We start from the raw sequence: 10,798 nt of genomic DNA, 5'->3' as shown, positions 1-10,798 counted from the left end.
GTTACCGTCCTTTCTGGTCATATCAGTCAGGGGCTTGACCAGAGACGAGAAGTTACTAATAAACTTCCGATAGTAGTTGGCAAAGCCCAGGAAACGCTGCAAAGGACGTAAATCTATGGGTCGAGGCCACTGTAGGACTGCCAAAAGATTCTCTGGGTCCATCGAAAAACCAGCAGTGGAAAAGACATAGCCCAGGAATGTAACCTGTTCACGATGGAACTCGCAATTCTCCAGTTTACAATAGAGAATGTTCTCTCTTAGTTTCTGAAGCACATGACAGACATCTGTGTGGTGGCTCTCCAGGGACTTGGAAAATATGAGGATAACATCGAGATAAACCACCACACACACAACTGCAACAAATCTCAGAGGACATAGTTAATAAATTCCTGGAAAACTGCCAGGGCATTACAAAGGCCAAAAGGCATTACCAGGTATTTATAATTGCCTGTTCTGGACTTCCAATGGCACATCCTGTTTAAAATACAACGCATTAAGGGATATCAAAACACAACTACAAACCCTAACCCTTCATGATACCTGGCGCACTCTTCACCCGAACACAAAAGACTTCACTTTCTTCTCCCCCCCACATTCGAAATATTCCAGAATTGACCACTTCTTCCTTTCGCAAGCTGACATTCAATATTTGACCAATGCCACAATCGAACCCCTATTGCTCTCTGACCACAATCCCATCACGGTTACCCTTACGTTCGCACAAGGTAGCCCCAGATCTGTTGTCTGGCGGCTTGACGACTCTTTACTTCTTGACACAGAAAATAAGGCCACAATCGGGGAATGTCTTTCGCATTATTTCCGTGAGAATTCCAACCTCGAGACGCCACCTACATCGGTCTGGGTGACGCACAAATGCGTCATACGCGGATTACTTATCTCCCTCGCAGCTAAAAGACATAAGTGCAAAAAAGCAATTCTAGACTCATTATATTTGCGCATTCAATCTCTTGAACGCTTACATAAACGTACTCTAGCTGAAACTCACCTTAATGAACTTATTGCTACCCGGGAACTTCTTTTGGAAGAACTCCAAAAAACTCTTGGTCGTAAATTCGCCTTATCCAACAAAATCTTCTATGAATTTGGAAACAAGGCGGGTAAATTTCTAGCGAGAGCCTTACAGACTAAAAAAGCGAGACACACCATACATAGAATCGTGACGCCTAAAGGAGACTCTATAATAGCAACAGAAGCGATTGCGGAACAATTTGTAAAATACTTTCACTCATTATATAATCTTCCACCACTTTCTCCGAATGAGGCGGTGGGAGATAGATCGGAACGAATATGGGCTTTTCTGTCTAAATTCTCCCCACCCCCTATTGAATCTTTAGATCAACAGGTACTGGATTCCCCCTTGTCTAAGGAAGAAGTGCTCTTTGCCCTACAACAACTTAAAGCTGGTAAAAGTCAAGGCCCAGACGGCTTATCTGTGGCGTATTATAAAACGTTTTCAGATCTGTTAATTCCTCACTTCCTAAACACCTTTAATAACCTCACCTCCCACACTCAATCCACTACTGACCTTTTACAAGCACACATTACATTGATCCCCAAACCTGGCAAGGATAATACGCTAATCCCTAACTACCGCCCTATTTCTTTACTCAATGTAGATATTAAGTTATATGCCAAAATTCTTGCGAACCGCATCGTGCCCTTGCTTCCCCACATTGTATCGACTGATCAGGTCGGTTTTGTTCCCGGCAGAGAAGCCCAGGACAACACCACCAAGACCCTGAATATACATCATTGGTTGACCACATCCCAGAGAAAAGGCTTCTTTTTATCATTGGATGCTGAGAAGGCGTTCGATAGGGTGGCATGGGACTACATGTTGTCTGTTCTTCAACATATCGGTCTACCCTCGCGACTGATTCAGATGATATCGATCTTATATTCCACCCCTACCGCTTGCATACGAATCAATGGCCGCCTATCGAACGCCTTCTCCATCACTAATGGTACACGTCAGGGATGCCCACTTTCACCGATCATCTTTGTTTTAACCTTAGAACCGTTGCTTCGCATGCTTAGAGATAACCCAACCATTCAAGACATTAACATCAACAACAATCAGTATAAAATCGCCGCTTACGCTGACGACATCATGTTGTACCTTTCAGATCCAATCACTACTCTTCCGAACCTATTGAAGGACCTCAATGCCTTTTCTACAATCTCAAACCTGAAAATAAACTTTGACAAATCGAAAGCTTTAAATGTCTCTTTACCTGAAAGTACAGTTTTGCAATGCCGCCTCAATTTCCCATTTTGCTGGGAAAGTGAGGCATTAACTTATTTGGGCATTAAAATCCCCACCGATCTGTCCAGGCTGTATGAACTCAATTTTACCCCTGCGCTACTTAGGCTTCAACAAGATCTACAAAAATGGCATGGAGGCCCTTTCTCCTGGTTTGGCAGAGTAGCAATTCTGAAAATGAATGTCCTCCCTAAATTGCTGTATCTACTACAGGCCATAACTATAGCAATTCCCAAATCCTTTTTTCACTCGTACAAAGCCCTATGTAGAAAATTTCTTTGGTCGCACCGCCCCCCCCCCGACTGAGTTGGGCCAACATCATCCTCCCAAAGCTATGTGGAGGCCTGGGATTGCCTGATATTCATACCTATTACAATGCGACCCTCCTTACCAGAGTAGTAGATTGGCATATACACCAAAAAGATAAAGCATGGATACCTTTAGAAAACGTGTATGCCCCGTTCCCTATATCCCATCTGCCTTGGATCTCCACTCAAGCCACGCCTTTAACTTGCACCCAACACCCTTTAATAGACCCTACCATTCGTGCTCTCCGTCAAACATGTAAATCTCTTCACATTAATATACCTCATGGCCCACTAACTCCGCTTTCCTCGAACCCAGACTTTCCTCCGGACCTTACCGTTCCTGGATCTGGGGACGTTCTTTAAAGAAATGTCTACAGAGCTTACCAATTTTTCGATAAGGGGAAGATGATGACATACCCTGCTATGGCCGCAAAATTCCCTGAGCTACACCTACCATTTTTTTAAATTTCTTCAAATCCGACACTTCCTTACATCAACACAACCATTATCACGCTGGCACGCAGACCTTACTCCATTTGAATCCTTATGTTCCAGCTCGGAACCACAAAAACATGTGATCTCAATTATTGTAAAGCTGCTAAGCTCAGACCTCACCCCACAGAAACCCATTATACAACATTGGGAATCAGATTTGAAGTCTACTTTGACCACGCAACAATGGGCCTTGATATATGAACACATACACAAGCGCTCTGTTAACGTATCGGCACAGGAAAAGCGATACAAAATTTACTCTAGGTGGTACCGCACCCCTGACAAAATTCACAAATTCTTCCCAGATGTCCCCCCATCCTGTTGGCGTTGTAATGCTCCAATTGGCCATTTCCTACATATATGGTGGGACTGCCCCATGCTCCAGCCCTTTTGGAAGGGGATTCACGACACAATAATTAACATCACTACATATCATCCAGAATTCTCCCCGGCACAATACTTGTTACACCACACACCGCTTTCACATAAAACTTATAAGATTTCAATAGTCTCACATCTGATTAATGCAGCCACCCAATGCATTCCACGTCATTGGCGATCTACAACACCTCCATCTATTGAGGAATGGCTCCAACAGATGGATAAAATAGAGGAAATGGAAAGATTAATTCATCAAGTGTATGACAGATATGAACAATTTTCTCATAAATGGGCGTGCTGGATACATTTCCACGCCTCTATATCCCTTACCACCGCGGTCACTCATACTTAACATGATTTATTAATGGTCTAGACACCGTCTACACTATCTTTCCTGGGCTGTTATTCGAGAATCCTTCCTCTGCACTCCTACTCCACTTCCTCCCCGGGGAGATCATAGCCGACTACACTCTTTCCTACCCATTTCACCCTACTTTACCCTACAATTTAAATTCCCCCTCCGACCCCTCTATGATGCCTCACCCCGCCTCCCCGCTACACCTATGGGAATTCTAGTGCCAACCTCCCCTCCCCCTTACTTCTATTATACATACTTATAACTGTTTTACTTATAACATATGTAATGTGATTTCTTTATTGGCCCCTATCGGATCTCCTTCCATATCGCACCAAGAAGTTATCATCTCTCAACCATCCACAGTGTGATCCCATTTGGAGTGGATGGCTGCACAGGAGATTTGTTAGGACCCACTACTATTGACTGACTCTTTGTTCAGATATCTATGTGCATTTTAATTGTTCTGCATATTGGTTTATCTATATTTGCTTTTCCTTCTCAGAGTGTACACAATCCCCTTGATAGCTTTTCTATTCCTCAATTGATGAAAATTGAGATATATGCTCTTGTGACATTCTCCTTGTTATTGTTATACTGTACTACACGTACATACCTTGATTGTATTCTGTGACTCTCAATAAACTTTCTTTGGAAAAAATAATGGCCTGTTCTGGTATTAAACGCAGTTTTCCACTTGTTGCCCTCCTTAATGCGCACAAGATTGTATGCCCCTCTCAAGTCAAGCTTCGTGAAAACCGTTGCTCCCTTGAGGCAGTCAAATAACTCTGTAATCAATGGAATCGGGAAGGCATTCTTAATCGTGACACGATTGAGACCCCTATAATCTATACAAGGTCTCAGTTCACCGCTCTTCTTTTTCACAAAGAAGAAACCAGCACCAGCAGGAGACGAGGACTTGCGGATGAAACCTCGAGAAAGTGCGTCAGCAACATACTCCTCCATGGCCTTATCCTCCAAGACCGAGAAAGGGTAAACCCGGCCACGAGGAGGCACCAGGCTGAAGGTCAATTGCGCAATGATAAGACCGGTGTAGAGGCAAACTACCGGCTTGACGTTTATCAAAGACATAGCTAAAAATCACGGTACTCCTCCGGAAGGGAGGGGAGTGAAGAGGTGCACAGGACCTTGGATACCTTCAGGAAGCATGTCTCACTGCATTGTGTTGACCAGGAGAGAACCTCAGCCCGGAGCCAATCAAAAGAGGGGCTGTGCCTCTGTAACCAAGGATAACCAATAACCAGCGGAAACCTGGGTGAGGAAATAACTTGGAATTGGATTATCTCATGGTGAAGAGCCCCTATGGACATAGACAACGAACCGTCTCATGAGTCACATGGGCAAGCTGTAAAGGTCTCCCGTCAAGAGCCTCAAATGGCAAGTGGAGTGTCACGCAGCTGCAGTGGAATCGAGTGCTACGAAACAAATGCAGCATCAATTAACAGGCCTGCAGCCCCAGAGTCGATTAGAGCCTGTATTTCGATGGACGACTCAGCCCAAGAAAGGGTGACCAAAACCAGGGGCTTATCCTTCTGGATAACTGGGGACGAAATAACGCCACCTAAGTTCTGTCCATGACAGGACCTCAAGGTTTGGGCGTTCCCTGGACGGGTAGGACAAGACTTCAAAAAGTGACCTGCCTGGCCACAATAAAGGCCCAATCTCTCCCTCCTCCTAAAGGCTCTCTCATCCACAGAGAGACGCGTGAAGCCCAGGTGCATGGGTTCATCTTCACTGACCAACTCCGTACCAGGAGGCATGGGAGGTGAGGGAGGCATGGGTGGAACTACAAAGCTCGGAGGCAAACGTACAGGAGGCTTCCGCAAGCGCTCCTTAAGAAAGTCTTTCTCTGAGTCTGGAGTCAATGAGGATGGCAAACGAGATCAAGCTCTCCAGCTCAGTGGGTATATCTCGGGCTGCTATCTCATCCTTGATGGAATCCGAGAGACCATGAGAAAAAGCAGCCACGAGGGCCTCATTGTTCCAAGCAACCTCTGCTTCCAGAGTATGGAATTCAATGGCGTAGTTGGCAACAGTTCTCGTACTCTGATGGACATGAGGCACTTGGCAGCAGAAGCGGAGCATGCGGGAACATCAAATACCCTTTTAAAGGAGGCCACAAACTGAGGGTAACTCAAGACAATAGATTTTTCCTTCTCCCATAGAGTGTTAGCCCAGGCTAAGGCTCTCTCAGAAAGCAGAAGATATCACGAAAACCTACTTTGCTTCTGTCCGTGGGAAACGCCTGGGGCAGCATCTCGAAGTATATCTCAACCTGATTGAGAAACATTCTGCAAATTAACTGGATCACCCCCAAATCGCTTTGGAAGTGGAGCAGAACCAAACATACCTATTATAGAGGTAATACTCAAGGCGGGTGCCTGCACAGAGACTGGCGCAGCAGCAGGGATGGCCTGCGACTCAGGTTGTACCAGAGCAGCCACCGTGGGGGATTCCAGGTGAGCCGTGCGATTCAGGAGTGTTTGTAATGCTATGGCAAACTGATCCATGCGGTGATCTTGCTAATCCAATCTGGAAAAATTATTACCAACAAGTGGATTGACTGTATCTTCTAAATTCATGGCCTTCGCCTACTGTCAGAAACCATGAATCAGACTGAGACAGAAGTACAATTAAATCACACTTGTTTATTAATAAAAATACAAAGGTAAATAGAAAAAGCGTAGACAAGCATAGCCAGAGTCCAGTAACCAGATCGGGTAGTCAGCCAGGCCAGAAGTCAGAGATCCAAGTAGCAACAGCAAGCAGGATAAGAAGCCAGAAGGGATGTCAGCAAGCCAGTCCTTAACCACTTTCAGACCGGACCATTTTGCTGGTAAATGACCAGAGGTCTTTTTACACTTTGGCACTGCGCTGCTTTAACTGGTAATTGCGCGGTCATGCAATGTTGTACCCAAACAAAATTTGCGTCCTTTTCTTCCCACAAATAGAGCTTTCTTTTGATGGTATTTGATTGCCTCTGCGATTTTTATTTTTTGCGATATAAACGTAAAAAGACCGCAAATTTTGAAAAAAAATGATATTTTCTACTTTTTGTTATTAGAAAAATCCAATAAACTCAATTTTAGTCATACATTTAGGACAAAATGTATTCAGCCACATGTCTTTGGTAAAAAAAAAGTCAATAATTGTATATTTATTGGTTTGCGCAAAAGTTGTCACATCTACAAACTAAGGTACGTTTTCTGGAATTTACGCAGCTTTTAGTTTACGACTGCCTATCTCATTTCTTGAGGTGCTAAAATGACAGGGCAGTACAAAACCCCCCCAAATGACCCCATTTTGGAAAGTAGACCCCCTAAGGAAATTGATAAGAGGCATGTTGAGCCCATTGAATATTTTATTTTTTTGCCTCAAGCGATTGAATAATGACAAAAAAAAAATTTTTTTTTTTTTTTTACACAAAGTTGTCACTAAATGATATATTGCTCACACATGCTATGGGCGTATGTGAAATGACACCCCAAAATAAATTCTGCTGCTTCTCCTGAGTACGGGGATACCACATATGTGGGACTTTTTGGGAGCCTAGCCGCGTACAGGGCCCCGAAAACCAAGCACCGCCTTCAGGCTTTCTAAGGGCGTAAATTTTTGATTTCACGCCTCACTACCTATTACAGTTTTGAAGGCCATAAAATGCCAAGATGGCACAAAACCCCCACAAATGACCCCATTTTAGAAAGTAGACACCCCAAGCTATTTGCTGAGAGGCATGTTGAGTCCATGGAATATTTTATATTTTGCCACAAGTTGCGGGAAAATTACAAACTTTTTTTTTTTTTTTTTTTTTTTCACAAAGTTGTCACTAAATGATATATTGCTCATGCATGCCATGGGCATATGTGAAATGACACCCCAAAATAAATTCTGCTGCTTCTCCTGAGTACGGGGATACCACATATGTGGGACTTTTTGGGAGCCTAGCCGCGTACGGGGCCCCGAAAACCAAGCACCGCCTTCAGGCTTTCTAAGGGCGTAATTTTTTGAGTTCACTTCTCACTACCTATTACAGTTTTGAAGGCCATAAAATGCCAAGATGGCACAAAACCCCCACAAATGACCCCATTTTAGAAAGTAGACACCCCAAGCTATTTGCTGAGAGGCATGTTGAGTCCATGGAATATTTTATATTTTGCCACAAGTTGCGGGAAAATTACAAACTTTTTTTTTTTTTCACAAAGTTGTCACTAAATGATATATTGCTCACGCATGCCATGGGCATATGTGAAATGACACCCCAAAATAAATTCTGCTGCTTCTCCTGAGTACGGGGATACCACATATGTGGGACTTTTTGGGAGCCTAGCCGCGTACGGGGCCCCAAAAACCAAGCACCGCCTTCAGGCTTTCTAAGGGCGTTACAGTTTTGAAGGCCATAAAATGCCAAGATGGCACAAACCCCCCCCCCCAAATGACCCCATTTTAGAAAGTAGACACCCCTAAATTTAGGGGTACACTAGTGAGACTAGGTAATAAATGGCGGGTGCCCTGAAACTATAAAAAAATAACTAACCAACCAGCGTCACCTGTAACAGTTATATGGTGATCACTGGTGAAAGGGTTAACTAGGGGGCAATCAGGGGGCTTTATGCGGTAGTATATGGGGGTCCCTGGCGCTATAAAAAGCTGCGGCGAACCTAAATACCTACCTGCCTAACTAGCGTCACCTGTGACACTAATACAGCGATCAGAAAAACGATCGCTTATTAGGCTGGGTTCACACTGGAGCGATGCGGGAACGCCACGAATGCGCGGCGGGTTCCCGCATCGCATGCCTCCCGGCGGCAGTTCACACTGCCCTATGCGAACTGCTGGGAGTGTCAGTGAAATGTTAATGACACCCCCAGATCAGTTCGCATATCGCAGTGCGATCTGCAAACTTGGATCGCATGGTGTGAACACCCATGCGATCCGATTCTGCTGCGGACCAAAAAAAGGGTCCCGTGCGAGTTTGCGGCGGGTGCGGCGGGTGCGACACGAATTCAGCCATACTATCTGTATAGCTGAACTCGAATCGCACAGAGATCGGATGTGATTTGCACTGCAGTGCGGTGCGAATCACATCCGTTCTCATAAACCGCTGCAATGTGAACCCAGCCTTAGTGACACTGGCGACGGGGGGTGATCACGGGGTTAAACCTTTATTGGGGGGGTTAGGGGGGTACCTTAGAACTAAAGGGGGCTAACCCTAACTGCCCTAACAGTTATTAGTCACAAATGACACCTGCCGGGTGATCAGGGGGTTAAACCTTTATTAGGTAATAAATGGCGGGTGCCCTGAAACTATAAAAAAATAACTAACCAACCAGCGTCACCTGTAACAGTTATATGGTGATCACTGGTGAAAGGGTTAACTAGGGGGCAATCAGGGGGCTTTATGCGGTAGTATATGGGGGTCCCTAGCGCTATAAAAAGCTGCGGCGAACCTAAATACCTACCTGCCTAACTAGCGTCACCTGTGACACTAATACGGCGATCAGAAAAATGATCGCTTATTAGGCTGGGTTCACACTGGAGCGATGCGGAAACGCCGCGAATCCGCGGCGGGTTCCCGCATCGCATGCCTCCCGGCGGCAGTTCACACTGCCCTATGCGAACTGCTGGGAGTGTCAGTGAAATGTTACTGACACCCCCAGATCAGTTCGCATATCGCAGTGCGATCTGCAAACTCGGATCGCATGGTGTGAACACCCATGCGATCCGATTCTGCTGCGGGCCAAAAAAAGGGTCCCGTGCGAATTTGCGGCGGGTGCGGCGGGTGTGGCGGGTGCGGCGGGTGCGGCGAATGGCTGAACTCGAATCGCACAGAGATCGGATGTGATTTGCACTGCAGTGCGGTGCGAATCACATTCGTTCTCATAAACCGCTGCAATGTGAACCCAGCCTTAGTGACACTGGCGACGGGGGGTGATCACGGGGTTAAACCTTTATTGGGGGGGTTAGGGGGGTACATTAGAACTAAAGGGGGCTAACCCTAACTGCCCTAACAGTTATTACAGTCACAAATGACACCAATGCAAAAAAAAAAAAATGACATTGGTGTCACTGTGACTGGGGGGCAGGGGTAATTGGGGGGGTGATCGGGGGGTAAAGGGGGGGTGTGAGTGTGCCTGGCATGTTCTACTGTGTGTGGGATGTGTTGGTGCAACTCACTGATCCGCTCTCCTCCGTGTCGGAATGAAAAATACCGACACGGAGGAGAGAATACATCACTTCCTCTCCTGTGTTTACATTACAGGAGAGGAAGTGATGTCACCGGGGATTTCCATTCGTCGGGAGCGATCGCGAGGGGGTGGCCATGAATGAATGGCCGTCCCCTCGTCCGGGATCGCTCCCGAACGAAAACCGACCGCCGCAGGCACCGGGCGGGGGCCCGATCGGGCCCCCGACCCGCGGGAGGCAAATCACGTACATGTACGTGCTTATGCCTGCCCGTGCCATTCTGCCGACGTACATCGGCGTGCGGCGGTCGGCAAGTGGTTAAACCGCAGCAGATGGTTTCTAGTGATGTGACCAAGGCGAAGGCAGAGGTGAAGTGAGCTGGAAGGCTTTAAGTAGGCAGGTCAGATCAGCATCATCAGGAACAGCTGGTAACTGTGGAGAGAGAAGAGAGCTGGCAATTAGCCGACAGCTGAGCGGCCAGCCCAGAGAAGGAAGGGCTAAGCCAGCCCTGACATTAACCTATACAAACATTTTGCAAAGATTTTAGCGAAGCACCTTTCACCCCTCTTACCTTCCATTGTACTCAAAGACCAAGTGGGATTTGTCCCTGGCAGGGAGGCCAGGGACAACACCATTAAAACAATCCACCTAATCTCTTACATCCGTCAACAAAATTTAAAAGCATGCATCCTGTCCTTTGACGCAGAGAAGGCATTTGACCGGGTTAACTGGCAATTCTTAGCCCTTGTACACATGGTCGGAGATTCCGAC

Source organism: Lithobates pipiens, unplaced genomic scaffold, assembly GCF_037356315.1.
Source record: "Lithobates pipiens isolate NorthernLeopardFrog02 unplaced genomic scaffold, aLitPip1_a1.2 Scaffold_27, whole genome shotgun sequence".
In the NCBI taxonomy this organism is placed as follows: domain Eukaryota; kingdom Metazoa; phylum Chordata; class Amphibia; order Anura; family Ranidae; genus Lithobates; species Lithobates pipiens.
Note: the sequence above shows the minus strand (reverse complement) of the source record.